Raw genomic sequence first — 12,834 nt, 5'->3', positions numbered from 1 at the left:
AAATTTGCTTTAGAGAAGATTTTCATTTTGGTTTTCTGGGCAGGAGGTGGGGTCGGGATGTGAATATCCAGTGAGATTAGTTTATGGTCTGATCTTACCAGTGAGGGATACACTTCTGGTCTGGAGCATAGAATCCCCATGTTGGTGATGATCAGGTCCAGTATGTTTTCCCCTCTTGTGGGAGTGGTAAGAAGTTGTTCCGCAGCATTTGAGTTTATAAATTCTAGGAAACTTTGGGCTAGGGTGTTGGAGCTAGAGTAATGCTCCCAGTCTATGTTTGGGTAGTTGAAGTCACCCAATATAATGGTGTTTGGAGAGACCTTCATATTTTCCAGTGTTCTCAGGAAGGCCGAGTGGGGTTCCTGGGTTTGGGAGCGTGGTCTGTCGCAGGCTATAAACTGGAAGGCAGTTTTACCCACTGTTAGTTGCACATGGATAGTCTATGATGCTTCGTGCTGTGCCACCAACCTGGAGGTGTGGGTATCTTTGACGAATATTGATACTCCCCCTCCTTTTGTGGTTCAGTCCAGGTTTTGGGGCCGAAAAGCATGGTATGAGGTATAACCTGGTAGTGCTGGGGTGCTCTCGGGAGCCTTGTACCAGGTTTCTGTTACTGCACAGATATCGATGTTCTCCATGCTAAGGAGAGTTTCGAGTGCGTGCATCTTAAGGTTTAGACTTCTGGCGTTGAGTAGCATTACTCTTAGTTTCTTATCCCTTGTGATACCTATGGAGGTGGGTTTGTCTTTTGAGCCTTGCCTAAAAAAGGCACTATGGGGGTAGCAAGAGTCTTTGCCAATATCCAAAAGCCCAGGGGTGACAGGTGCAAGCCGTCCCTAGCGAAGCATCGTGGCTTGTTGAGCATGTCATCCCAGGCTGAGAGGCATTGGATCCCCTTTGAATGACACCAATACTTAAGCCAATTGTTGAAATTGATCATCTTGCCTTCATACTGTGGCATCATTCTTGGTGAGGGTAAGATGCTACTCAAGGTCAGGGTCATACTGGCCTGGGCCACTTGCTCAGAGAGCTCTTCTATGTCTCTTTTCATGTAGTCCAGGGAGGTACATCTCAGGTCATTCACACCAGCATGGACAATGACTGAGTCATATTTGTACTTGCCTTGGAGTGACCTGAGTGCTTGTGTTATGTGGCGGATCCTAGCGCCCAACAGGCAGCTCACCATGACGTTTATTTAGTGCTCACAAGTTCTGAACAAGTGCTGATCACGAATAAGCAAATTTAAGTGCTAAAACTAAGAATCTGTATCTGTATTAGACGAGTTACAGGACAGAAACAAGTGCAAATGTAGGCTTTTGAATCAGAAAGTTGAGAGAGATGGAAAAGATTGCCCAAATGGCCAATAACTACAATTTCTGGGATAGAACCACTTCTTATGTGGTAGACAGGTTACCTAGTGCTTACCATTACCACTGAAAAGCTAGAAGGCTTCCCTCCAACACAGAAAGGCTTGGGGGGCTCATAAGCTTACATACAGTCCTGGATTCAGCAAATCTGTATCTGGACTACACTAGATAGACGAAAGGTAGAAAACAGGCTTACAGTATTTTTTTTACAGAAAAGTAGCTAAAACAGCAGTAAAACCAATTCACATGCAGTGCAAGCTAGCACACTTGAGTATGTAGCAATATTAGACCAAACACAGTTTAAAAAATGCAATTAAATTAAAAGGGACTAAAAGCAAGTGCAGAAGGAGATTATTAGGTTGAATGTGGTAAAGAGATGGGACTTGGGGAGTGCCCCACATCAAATCTACAGTGGGGTGGGCAACTGCAAAAGCCACCAAATTTAAACTATGAGCCAGAAATAGTGAGGGTGGGTCAAAACACTTTCAGCAGAGATCTGAAAAACTATAAGCAACAATTGACAGTAAAAACTCTAAAACCAAAAAATATACTTAGCTCTGTATATTTCCAGATAGATTGAGAAGCAGTCTCTCAGAATACAGGTTCCAGCAATGAAATGCAGGAAGTTACTAACAGGGCTAATTTTATGCAAGTGATCCTTGAGTTAGATAACACACAAGCTGTAAAAACCAGTTATACCAGCTGAAGACACAGCAGAAAATAGGGGGAGGTGAGGAAAACACTTTCAGCAGAGATCTGAAAAACTATAAGCAACAATTAACAGCACAAACCTCTAAAACCAAAAAATATATATACTTAGCTCTGTATATTTCCAGATAGATTGAAAAGCAGTCTCTCAGAATACAGGTTCCAGCAATGAAATGCAGGAAGTTACTAACAGGGCTAATTTTATGCAAGTGATCCTTGAGTTACTTAACACACAAGCTGTAAAAAACAGTTATACCAACTGAAGATACAGCAGAAAATAGGGGGAATTGGGAAAACATGTTCAGCAGAGATCTGAAAAACTATAAGCGACAATTAACAGTACAAACTCTAAAACCAAAATAATATACATAGCTCTGTATATTTCCAGATAGATTGAAAAGCAGTCTCTCAGAATACAGGTTCCAACAATTAAATGCAGGCTGTTACTAACAGGTCTAATTTTATGCAAGTGATCCTTGAATTAGATAACATACAAGCTGTAAAAAATAATTATTCCAACTGAAGACACTGCAGAAAATAGGGGGAGGTGGGGAAAACACTTTCAGCAGAGATCTGAAAAACTATGAGCAACAATTAACAGTACAAACTCTGAAACTAAAAAAATATATACTTATCTCTGTATATTTCCAGATAGATTGAAAAAACTGTCTCTCAGAACACAGGTTCCAGCAATGAAATGCAGGCTGTTACTAACATGACAAATTTTATGCAAGTAATCCTTGAGTTAGATAACACACAAGCTGTAAAAAACAGTTATACCAGCTGACGACACAGCAGAAAATAGGGGGAGGTGGGTAAAACACTTTCAGCAGAGATATGAAAAACAATAAGCAACAATTAACAGTACAAATTCTAAAACCAAAAAAATATATATACTTAGCTCTGTATATTTCCAGATAGATTTAAAAGCAGTCTCTCAGAACACAGGTTCCAGCAATGACATGCAGGCTGTTACTAACAGGTTTAATTTTATGCAAGTGATCCTTGAGTTAGATAACAATCAAGCTATAAAAAAACAGTTATACCAGCTGAAGGCACAGCCGAAAATAGGGGAGGTGTGGTAAACACTTTCAGCAGGGATCTGAAAAATTACAAACAACAATTAACAGTACAAACACTAATATATATATATATATATATATATATATATATATATATATATATATATATATATATATATATATATATATATATATATATATATATATTTATTTACAGATAGATTGAAAATCAGTCTCTCAAAACACAAAACCAGTACTTGTCAGAAATTCCTTCTGCTCCTTCAGTGTTACTGTAGGTCTCTTGGCAGCTTGCCTGACCAGTTTTCTACTTGTCTTTTCATCAGTTTTGGAGGGACATCCAGTTCTTTGCAATGTCACCATTGTCTCATATTTTCTCCACTTTTTGATGACTGTCTTCACTCTGTTCCATTGTATATCCAATGCTGTGAAAAGGTTATTGTTCCCTTCTTCTGACTGATACCTTTCAACAATGAGATTCCTTTGGTGCTTTGTAAGCTCTCTGAACCATGACATTTGCTGTAGCAGGCAACTGAGTAAATGTCAGGAAAATCCTACTAGGACAGCTGAACTTTACTTGGGGTTAATCAGAGTCTCTTTAATAGATGGCAGGAGTGTACCCAAGAAGACTGAATATTGTAATTAAATTAAAAGGTACTTCAACAAAATATTAGTTTAAGGGTGTGCACAATTAAGCAACCAGGTATTGTATGTTTTTTATTTTTTATATTTTTCCCCTAACAGATTTGTTTGTTTTTCAATTGAATTGTACAGGTTATAGGTCACATTAAAAGTGGGAAATGTTTTGAAATGATTTATTGTGATCTAATTTTTTATATCACAAAAACCTTACATTTTAACAGGGGTGTGTACACTTTTTATATCCACTGCATGTATGTGCTTAGTGATGTGCTCCTTGCCAGGGAACCTTTCTGTGTCCCTTATACGCAGCAACTTGTTGGTTCTGTTCACAGAAGTTCTTTGATACATGCCACTGTCCCAATGTCTGAGGAATGAATGATTTGCATTACTGTTAATGTTTCTGGACAAAGTGCTGACATGAATACATTTTTTCAAACTTTTTACCTACATGAACAACACATGCTCATACTTTGAAATCTTATTCAAGGATCAATATTTGTTGACTATCCCCTATCCATGCAATGTCATAAGTCTTTTCACTGCAATCAGAATGTATATTTTTAGTCAATATGGATTAGTTAGGCAGGTAACTCCCAAACATAGAGTTTGGATGTATAGTGTAGTTGCAGGTTTAAATCTTATGTCCCCCAGTCTGTGTTCAAAGATGTTAAAATCTGTATATTACACTAAAAAATGTGTATGGTGATTATGTAACATTTCCAAAAGAGAACAAGAGTCCAGTACCACAATTAAAGTGCAACAGTCAATTTTAATAACTTGAAAAAGCTAATAAATGAGCGCTTTCATCTGAGACACAGACTTCTTCAGATGAAAGCACTGGTGCCAAAAAGCTAGTTATATACATATTTCCTAATACAATAATTACCAATCAATTAAACAATAAACCTTTCCAATAAATTTTTAAAGAAACATTCTAACATCTACTCTCAGTAGAAAATATATATGTTACATGATATTGCATGTTAGGTTACAAACATCTCACTTCTGCATAATAAAGTGAACATAATAAACAACCAACTATTAAAATTTAAGAATATATGTTATAAAAACATCAAATAAAATCCAACATATATTACATAAAATCCAACATATATTACAGGCTATTGTTCATCGAATACAATCAGCTCTAGCTGTTAAAATAGATTTGATGCTTATGTATTCATTTAAACCTGGTGGTATATTCGCCCTCAGCCTAAGTTGCCATTTAAGCTCTTTATTAAGCAAAAAAGTTTTAAAATTACCCCTTGCCCTGAAATTGTTTTCTTTTACTAAATCAATAATGCCAAACCTGTAACCATTAAAAAACGGACAGATTGAACTATGCTTATATAAAGCATTAGTAACTTTGCCTGTTTTGATGTCATATTGGTGTTCATACATACACTCTTAAAGACCTTTCTGTTTTCCCTATGTAAAATGCACAACATGATTTACATAGAGCTAAATAAACAACCATTTTGGTTTTACAGTTCCCTTTACAGAACCTAACCAAACTATTTAATCCATTGTTTAACTTTATTGGAGGTTCACTATAAATCATAAAATACATATTACAATTTCCACAGGCAGTAGTTGCTCTAAATATTATAGAATTTGTATTAATGTGTTCAAATGTCCTTTAGAAATTTTTACCAACTTTATATGTAAATACAGGTTTGTTTCCAACCCCATTAAAAACTTCTTTATTAGTTTTGAATATGTTCCAATGTGAACTCAAAGTTTGTGTGAACATGTCTGAAAAAGTATCATATTGTATGATACAAGCCCCTTTAAAATTTTTTCTTTCTATCACCTCGGCACTACCCATTATTAGTGGCTGTCCCACTTTGCAAAAGGGAAAATAGATATGTGTTTAATTGTTCTTTCTTTTCAAATATTGGACTATATTTAAGATTTTTGGACGACATTTTTGTCTTATGGTATGGAACACCAGATGGCCTAGAAAATTTTATGTTATATTTGAATTCATGTACATCTTTTTTTAAAATTTACACATTATTCTAACGATGTGAGCATAAATTATTTTGATGTTACTATTTGTAAAACCTCAAAAGGTTTTAAGTCCAACATTTATAGAAAAAACACATGGTGCAATAGTTATTTACATTATTCAAGTAATCATCCCACTTTGAAAAAGAAAAGTATTGTTAAGGGTCAAGCGGTGAGGATCGCAAGAATGACCTCTGAATATGGTGACCTCAGGGGGGCTTTTACCTTTCTTGGTAATATGTTTGTTGAAAGGGGTTATCCCATTAATATGATTAAGGAAGTATTAAATGAGGTATACTCAGGGTGGGGTGTTAAATATAAGGCCCTTTTGGGGCAACCACTAATGGGTAGTGCCGAGGTGATAGAAAGAAAAAAATTTAAAGGGGCTTGTATCATACAATATGATACTTTTTCAGACGTGTTCACACAAACTTTGAGTTCACATTGGAACATATTCAAAACTAATAAAGAAGTTTTTAATGGGGTTGGAATCAAACCTGTATTTACATATAAAGTTGGTAAAAATTTCAAAAGGACATTTGAACACATTAATACAAATTCTATAATATTTAGAGCAACTACTGCCTGTGGAAATTGTAATATGTGTTCTATGATTTATAGTGAACCTACAATAAAGTTAAACAATGGATTAAATAGTTTGGTTAGGTTCTGTAAAGGGAACTGTAAAACCAAAATGGTTGTTTATTTAGCTCTATGTAAATCATGTTGTGCATTTTACATAGGGAAAAACAGAAAGGTCTTTAAAAGAGCATATGTATGAACACCAATATGATATCAAAACAGGCAAAGTTACTAATGCTTTATATAAGCATGGTTCAATCTGTCCATTTTTTAATGGTTACAGGTTTGGCATTATTGATTTAGTAAAAGAAAACAATTTCAGGGGAAGGGGTAATTTTAAAACTTTTTTGCTTAATAAAGAGCTTAAATGGCAACTTAGGCTCAGGGCGAATATACCACCAGGTTTAAATGAATACATAAGCATCAAATCTATTTTAACAGATAGAGCTGATTGTATTCGATGCACAATAGCATGTAATATATGTTGGATTTTATGTAATATATGTTGGATTTTATTTGATGTTTTTATAACATATATTCTTAAGGGCGGCTATGGTGGTGCAGTGGTTAGCATTGTCGCCTCACAGCAAGAGCTTCTCTGATTCGATCCTTGGCTGGGGTGCCTTCTGTGCGGAGTCTGCATTTCCTCCCTGTGGTCACGTGGGTTTCCTCTGGGTGCTCCGGTTTCCTCCCACATCCCAAAGACATGCAGTAGGTGGATTGGACACTCTAAATTGGCCCTAGGTGTGAGTGTGTGCATGTGTGTGCCTTCTGTGGAAGGTTGGGCGCTGGGCTGGCAACTCAACACTGTAACACTCCACTGCCAATCATGAGTGGACAGGTGGTCCGCTGTGGCGACCCCTAACCGGGAAGAGCCAGAAGAAGAAGAAGATAACATATATTCTTAAATTGTAATAGTTGGTTGTTTATTATGTTCACTTTATTACACAGAAGTGAGATGTTTGTAACCTAACATGCAGTATCATGTAACATATATGTTTTCTACTGAGAGTAGATGTTAGAATGTTTCTTTAAAAATTTATTGGAAAGGTTTATTGTTTAATTGATTGGTAATTATTGTATTAGGAAATATGTATATAACTAGGTTTTTGGCACCAGTGCTTTCATCTGAAGAAGTCTGTTGTTCGCTTTTGGATTTGGTATTAATCGTATTTTGTTGATTATGTAACATTCTTCATGAATAAAATATCTATAAACTGTTCTGAGCAATGTATATCACTATTATTTGAGGAATACATCATTCAAAATTTCTTTTTTCTTTTTCCAAGTGAGGAAGATCAGACCAGAAACCAAGCTCTGTGTTATTGAGTGGATGTACAGGATTGAGAGAAGTATGTTGATTAGTTTTTCTGTTTTATAAAATTAAATGCATCTGATCCTTTTTACAAGTCTGTATTTTTCACAATAGTATGTATATTGATTAGAATGCAGAAAGATCCATCATGTATCAGTAAGGTAAATGAGATTATCACAATATAGCTGTGCTTAAAACAGTGATTTTAATCCAAAAAATGTTGAAACCTCATGTAAGATAAAACCATGTTTTAACAGTTGTGTTGGTTTATCTGTTACACATATTTTGAAGTGTACATTTTGCATTTAAGTCTTTGTGTTTTGACTGGTGTTTTGCTACACTTGTATTGTGCATAGCCTGCCTATTGACAGAATAAATTGGTGACTACTGTGACACTGTTTGTACTTTTGTTTTTGGACTGTGAGGCATGCCCTGTAGGTCATTTTTGGTATTGCATTTGCCTACAACACCTTGGGTGTTTTTGTTAAAACACAGTTATATCCTATGTTTACTGATGTGTGCAGATAGACATTTCTTTGTAGCAGTTTATAATCAGCAAGCATCATGACAACGTCTGCATTTTGCATGCTACTAGTTGGTACTAATTTTGGGTAGATAATGCATACAGGTGTACACATACAATACTGTTAGTGCAACATATTGTCATATGTCACAAACTGTGGTGTTTGAACATATAAAATATTTGTTACTGCAGTATTCATTATATTGCTGTGTGTTCAGCCAATTATCATGCTGCCTGGTTCAGATGTTTGTCATACGGCTTGCCTATTGTCCTCAATATTATCATATCACTTTCTCCTCATTTTAACAATGACACTTAGTGGCTGTTTATATAAATCATTAAATGCAGACAGCAACATATCTAGATTTGAATGTTCATACATTTTACAACACTAATGCCTTGAGTGTGTGTCTCTCTTAAGCCTATACAAGTTTTCACTAAAGACTACAGATGTCCTGTTTATGAGTAGGACATTGACAGCCATGCATTTATAAGTTACCTCTGTCCATACTGGACATGTGTCAATCCCTATGTAAATTTTCATCATTGTCATATTAAGCTCTGTTATGTCCTTCATGGGAAAGTTATGTGTGATGCACGTTTAGTTTACTTTTCTGTTAAGATTTGCAATTAATCTTGACAGAGCATGGGACCTGTGGACATTCTCCTGTTAGACAATGAGTGCATACCAGGCCACTGCTAGAGTCTTCTGTGGATGATGACACTGAAAATGAGGAGAAAGTTGGAACCACCTCCTGACTGAGGCATCATGCCTCAAGCCTGGAGGACACAACAACATGACCAGAATAAGTACCATTATTGGGAGGACATCTGGGAGGTTGTGGCATATGTGCTGTGAACACAAATAAGTGACATGATGGGGACATTCTTCAGGATTTGGAAAGGGGTGTGCACAATTCATTAAGGGATATAGCTTGTGAGGTCATTCAGGAGTCTCAGCCCCAACAGTTTGGTCCCTTCAGTCCATAAGTATTGTCTGTGTGCTCCAGTTGTGTTATGCTGCCAATATGCTGATTGCCATATAATTGCTTGGAATGTATATGTACTCTTGTGCATGTATACCATGTAGCTGTCATACTTCTGTTTCAGATGTGTGCATGACACACAATAACACATTATACTTTCCTCCCACATTTAGCTCTCATGCATTACAGCAGTTAACATACACCTGGTTCATAGGTTCATAGGGGTGTACTAGGCTAATGGTCCTGGAGCCTTTACAAGCCAAGCCCATAGGCTTACCCTGGTATTGTGCCACCCAAACTTAGTTCCCAGTACCTCTGTCGAGTACAGTCACTGAAGTGATCCCTGGGATGAATTTTCTATCTCCCATCTACTCATCAAGATTTCTTTTGAAGAGGGCCAGTGAGGTGCTCTGTTTGACATTTATGGTAAGTCTATTCCATAGCATGGACAGTCTCTGGGTTATGAACCTGTCCCTCCAGCATGTTCTGTTGATTGTGGTAATGAGGTTAAGGTCTCTGGAGTGTGTGGTACACAGAGGCTGGGATTTCTTTAGATGTAGCATTTCTAACAGAGCTGGGTCAGACATGGCATTGTATGTCAAGCAGAGATCGCCTCTAAGTAGGTGATATGAGACAGAGAATAGTTGGAGTATTTTGAATCTGTCCATATAAGACAAATGTTCAAGGCCTAGGATCCTCTTTCTGAGGTAGTTTTGCAGCCTCTCCAGTTGTTGCAGGTGTCTAGTGAGGTACATGCCAAATGGGGCACTGTACTCGATGATTGGCCTAATGTGGGAAGAGTTGAGGGAGACAATATCCTCTTTCTTCCTGGATGCAAAACCCTTTGTAACGAGATGTGCCACATAGAAGGACTTTCTGACCACAATGGCAATGTGGTGGTCATAAGAGAGGTTGCTGTCAACCTGATTTCCCAGATCTCTTATAACATCTGCTGTGTTCAGTGGACTACCATCGATGTGGTAATTCATGGAACCTGGTTTTTCCCAAAGGGGATGATGACACATTTTTTTGGCACTGAGCTTAAGGCCATGGTTCTGACAGGTCTATATTAAAACAACGAAGTCTTAAAACTTTGAATGTTATAATATTGAACCATTTTGATCGAAAGACTATAACATGGAACACTCAGAATAGCAAATTTTTTCCCAGGGAAAAAAATTGCTGTTCCGACAAACATACATACAACACAAGCAAACCAAAATAAATAATCCACACACATACACTTCACAAAACCCTACACTAAACCATACATACACTACTAGCTATCCACTTACCTTAACCCAACCCTAACCTTAAGGTCCCTAACTATCGCACACTCACCTTACCCGCTCCCTAACCCTAAAGTCCCTATCGCACACTCACCTTACCTGGTCCCTAACCCTAAAGTCCCTATCACACACTCACCTTACCCACTCCCTAACCCTAAGGTCCCTATCGCCCACTCACCTTACCCACTTCCTAACCCTAAAGTCCCTATCGCATACTCACCTTACCTGGTCCCTAACCCTAAAGTCCCTATCACACACTCACCTTACCCGCTCCCTAACGTTAAGGTCCCAATCGCACACTCACCTTACCCGTTTCCTAACCCTAAAGTCCCTATCACACACTCACCTTACCCACTCCTTAACCCTAAGTTCCCTATCACAAACTCACCTTACCCACTCCCTAACCCTAAGGTCCCTAACTATCACACACTCACCTTATCCCGATCTGTTCACACACTTACCTTAACCCGGTCCATAATCTTCGCTCCACAGTCGAGGAAACAGCGAAGCTGCAGAAATGGCCCACCGAATACTTTCCCTAGGAAAGTATTTGATATTCTGCAGCTTCGCTATTTTCAGCGTTCGGTGCATAGGGTTCGATATTATAACATTCGAGGTGTTAAGACTTCATTGTTATAATATAGACCCAGGTCTGACACCAGTCATTGGTCTCAGTGATGCCTTTCTGTAGAATGTCAACATCACTTGGGGAGATAATAATAGCAGACAACCTGCAATCGTCTGCGAACTTTGTCAGCCAGAGTCCCTTCATGTTGGTCTGGACTTCAGAGAAGTAGATACCAAACAGGAGAGGACCTAGGACCAAAGTCCGAGTGTTGGCAAGTAAGAGGAGAGGGTTGTCAGTGTATATGAGGCAGTTGCTACATTGCCTCGGGATGCCCAAGTTCACCAGATTAATAGGAGAAACACAGGGAACTGACCTTTAGACATGTCTGGGGGTGGGCATTAATAATAAGTACTGGAGCTGTTTCCATGTAGAATGTTTAGTGCTGGTAGCACTTTTGTGTGCTACAATAATTACTGCAAGACATCTGGTAAAGTGCTAGACTAATAGGGCTGTAAGATGTAGCATCTAAACATGTGATTTTTACTGGGGTAAATGACAGACAAAATATATTGCACATATTCCATCACTAACACTGTGATATGACTTGGAATTGTGTATTGCCATATCATATTATGTGCAGCAGAAGGAAATATCATTCCCCATGTGTTTTGCGTGACAGTTGTCATGATGTCGTGGCAATTTTTCTGGTATATCTTTAAAATCTGGCAAGTGTTTATTTACTGCATTGCTCTCTTGCTTATGTTTCTTAGCTATAAATCTTAGTTCATTCTGAAGTGTGCTACTTTACCCCTTCACCGTCAAACCTTTCTGAATGCATTATTATAAAATAACTGCCTGTTGTTACCTTCCTGCTTACCCTAGAATCTCTGCTTTTCTCTTTTCCTAGTTGAACTCTGCAGTTCCCTACAAAACTGAGTCTACCGGACTGCAAACAGTTTCTCTCAGCATTTAAGCAGAGTAGGTTGCACACAAAAAGCATTTGTTAAGCTTTCACTTACAGTGCTGTGTAATTAAGCAGGTCACCATTTTGGTTAGCCATAGGGCTCTTTTTCTACTTGAGTGTTTGCCTCCTTCCCCTGTAACTTAAGTAAACTGACTCTTACATTAAGAACTATAATACTTACCTTATAGCTTTAGGACACCTTAGGAAACCTTGTAAACTGCAATAGCCCCACTACATTCACCCTCGCTGCGCTTGGGCTCTCTTCGCTCCCCTCCCTGCCCCCAATTACATCCCGCCCCCAGTACCTCTGAATTTATAGTACTATAGCCACTCCCTCACTTTCTAGATCATATCTGTTTTCATCTGGGATAATTCCTCCCACCCCCCATTCTTCTAACTACATTTCAATAGCTCCTATTAGCTTTCATCTGGCATTCTCCCATCCCCCTTCCAGTACCTTTACCTCACCACTCTGTCTTCTGGTGTTGCATCACCAGGTAAAATAGTTCCTTAACTCACTATCTGAATCACAGATAATGATATACTCCTCTTTACTACCCCTCTTGTTTACACCATACCTACTTACCTTGTATGAAAACCAGTTTCTCATGGGATTTCAGGACCCGAAAGGCCACACTATCACCCCAGCTGTAAATCCTCCCACCTTCAACCATACTTACAGTACCAGGTCATATCCAACATCTTGTTCAGTCTATCAACATTTCAACCCCAGTCACATTAGCTCTAGATCCAAAAACTACCACAAACTAATAAACAAATTCCTGAAGTTCATCACCAAGTATAGATTTAACCTAATACTTGGTGGTGATAGTCATCCCA

This window comes from Protopterus annectens, chromosome 2.part2 (genome assembly GCF_019279795.1).
Source record: "Protopterus annectens isolate FY-2018-M chromosome 2.part2, PAN1.0, whole genome shotgun sequence".
Taxonomy (NCBI): Eukaryota; Metazoa; Chordata; order Ceratodontiformes; family Protopteridae; genus Protopterus; species Protopterus annectens.
The sequence above is the reverse complement of the archived record's forward strand: the minus strand, read 5'-3'. Positions refer to the sequence as shown.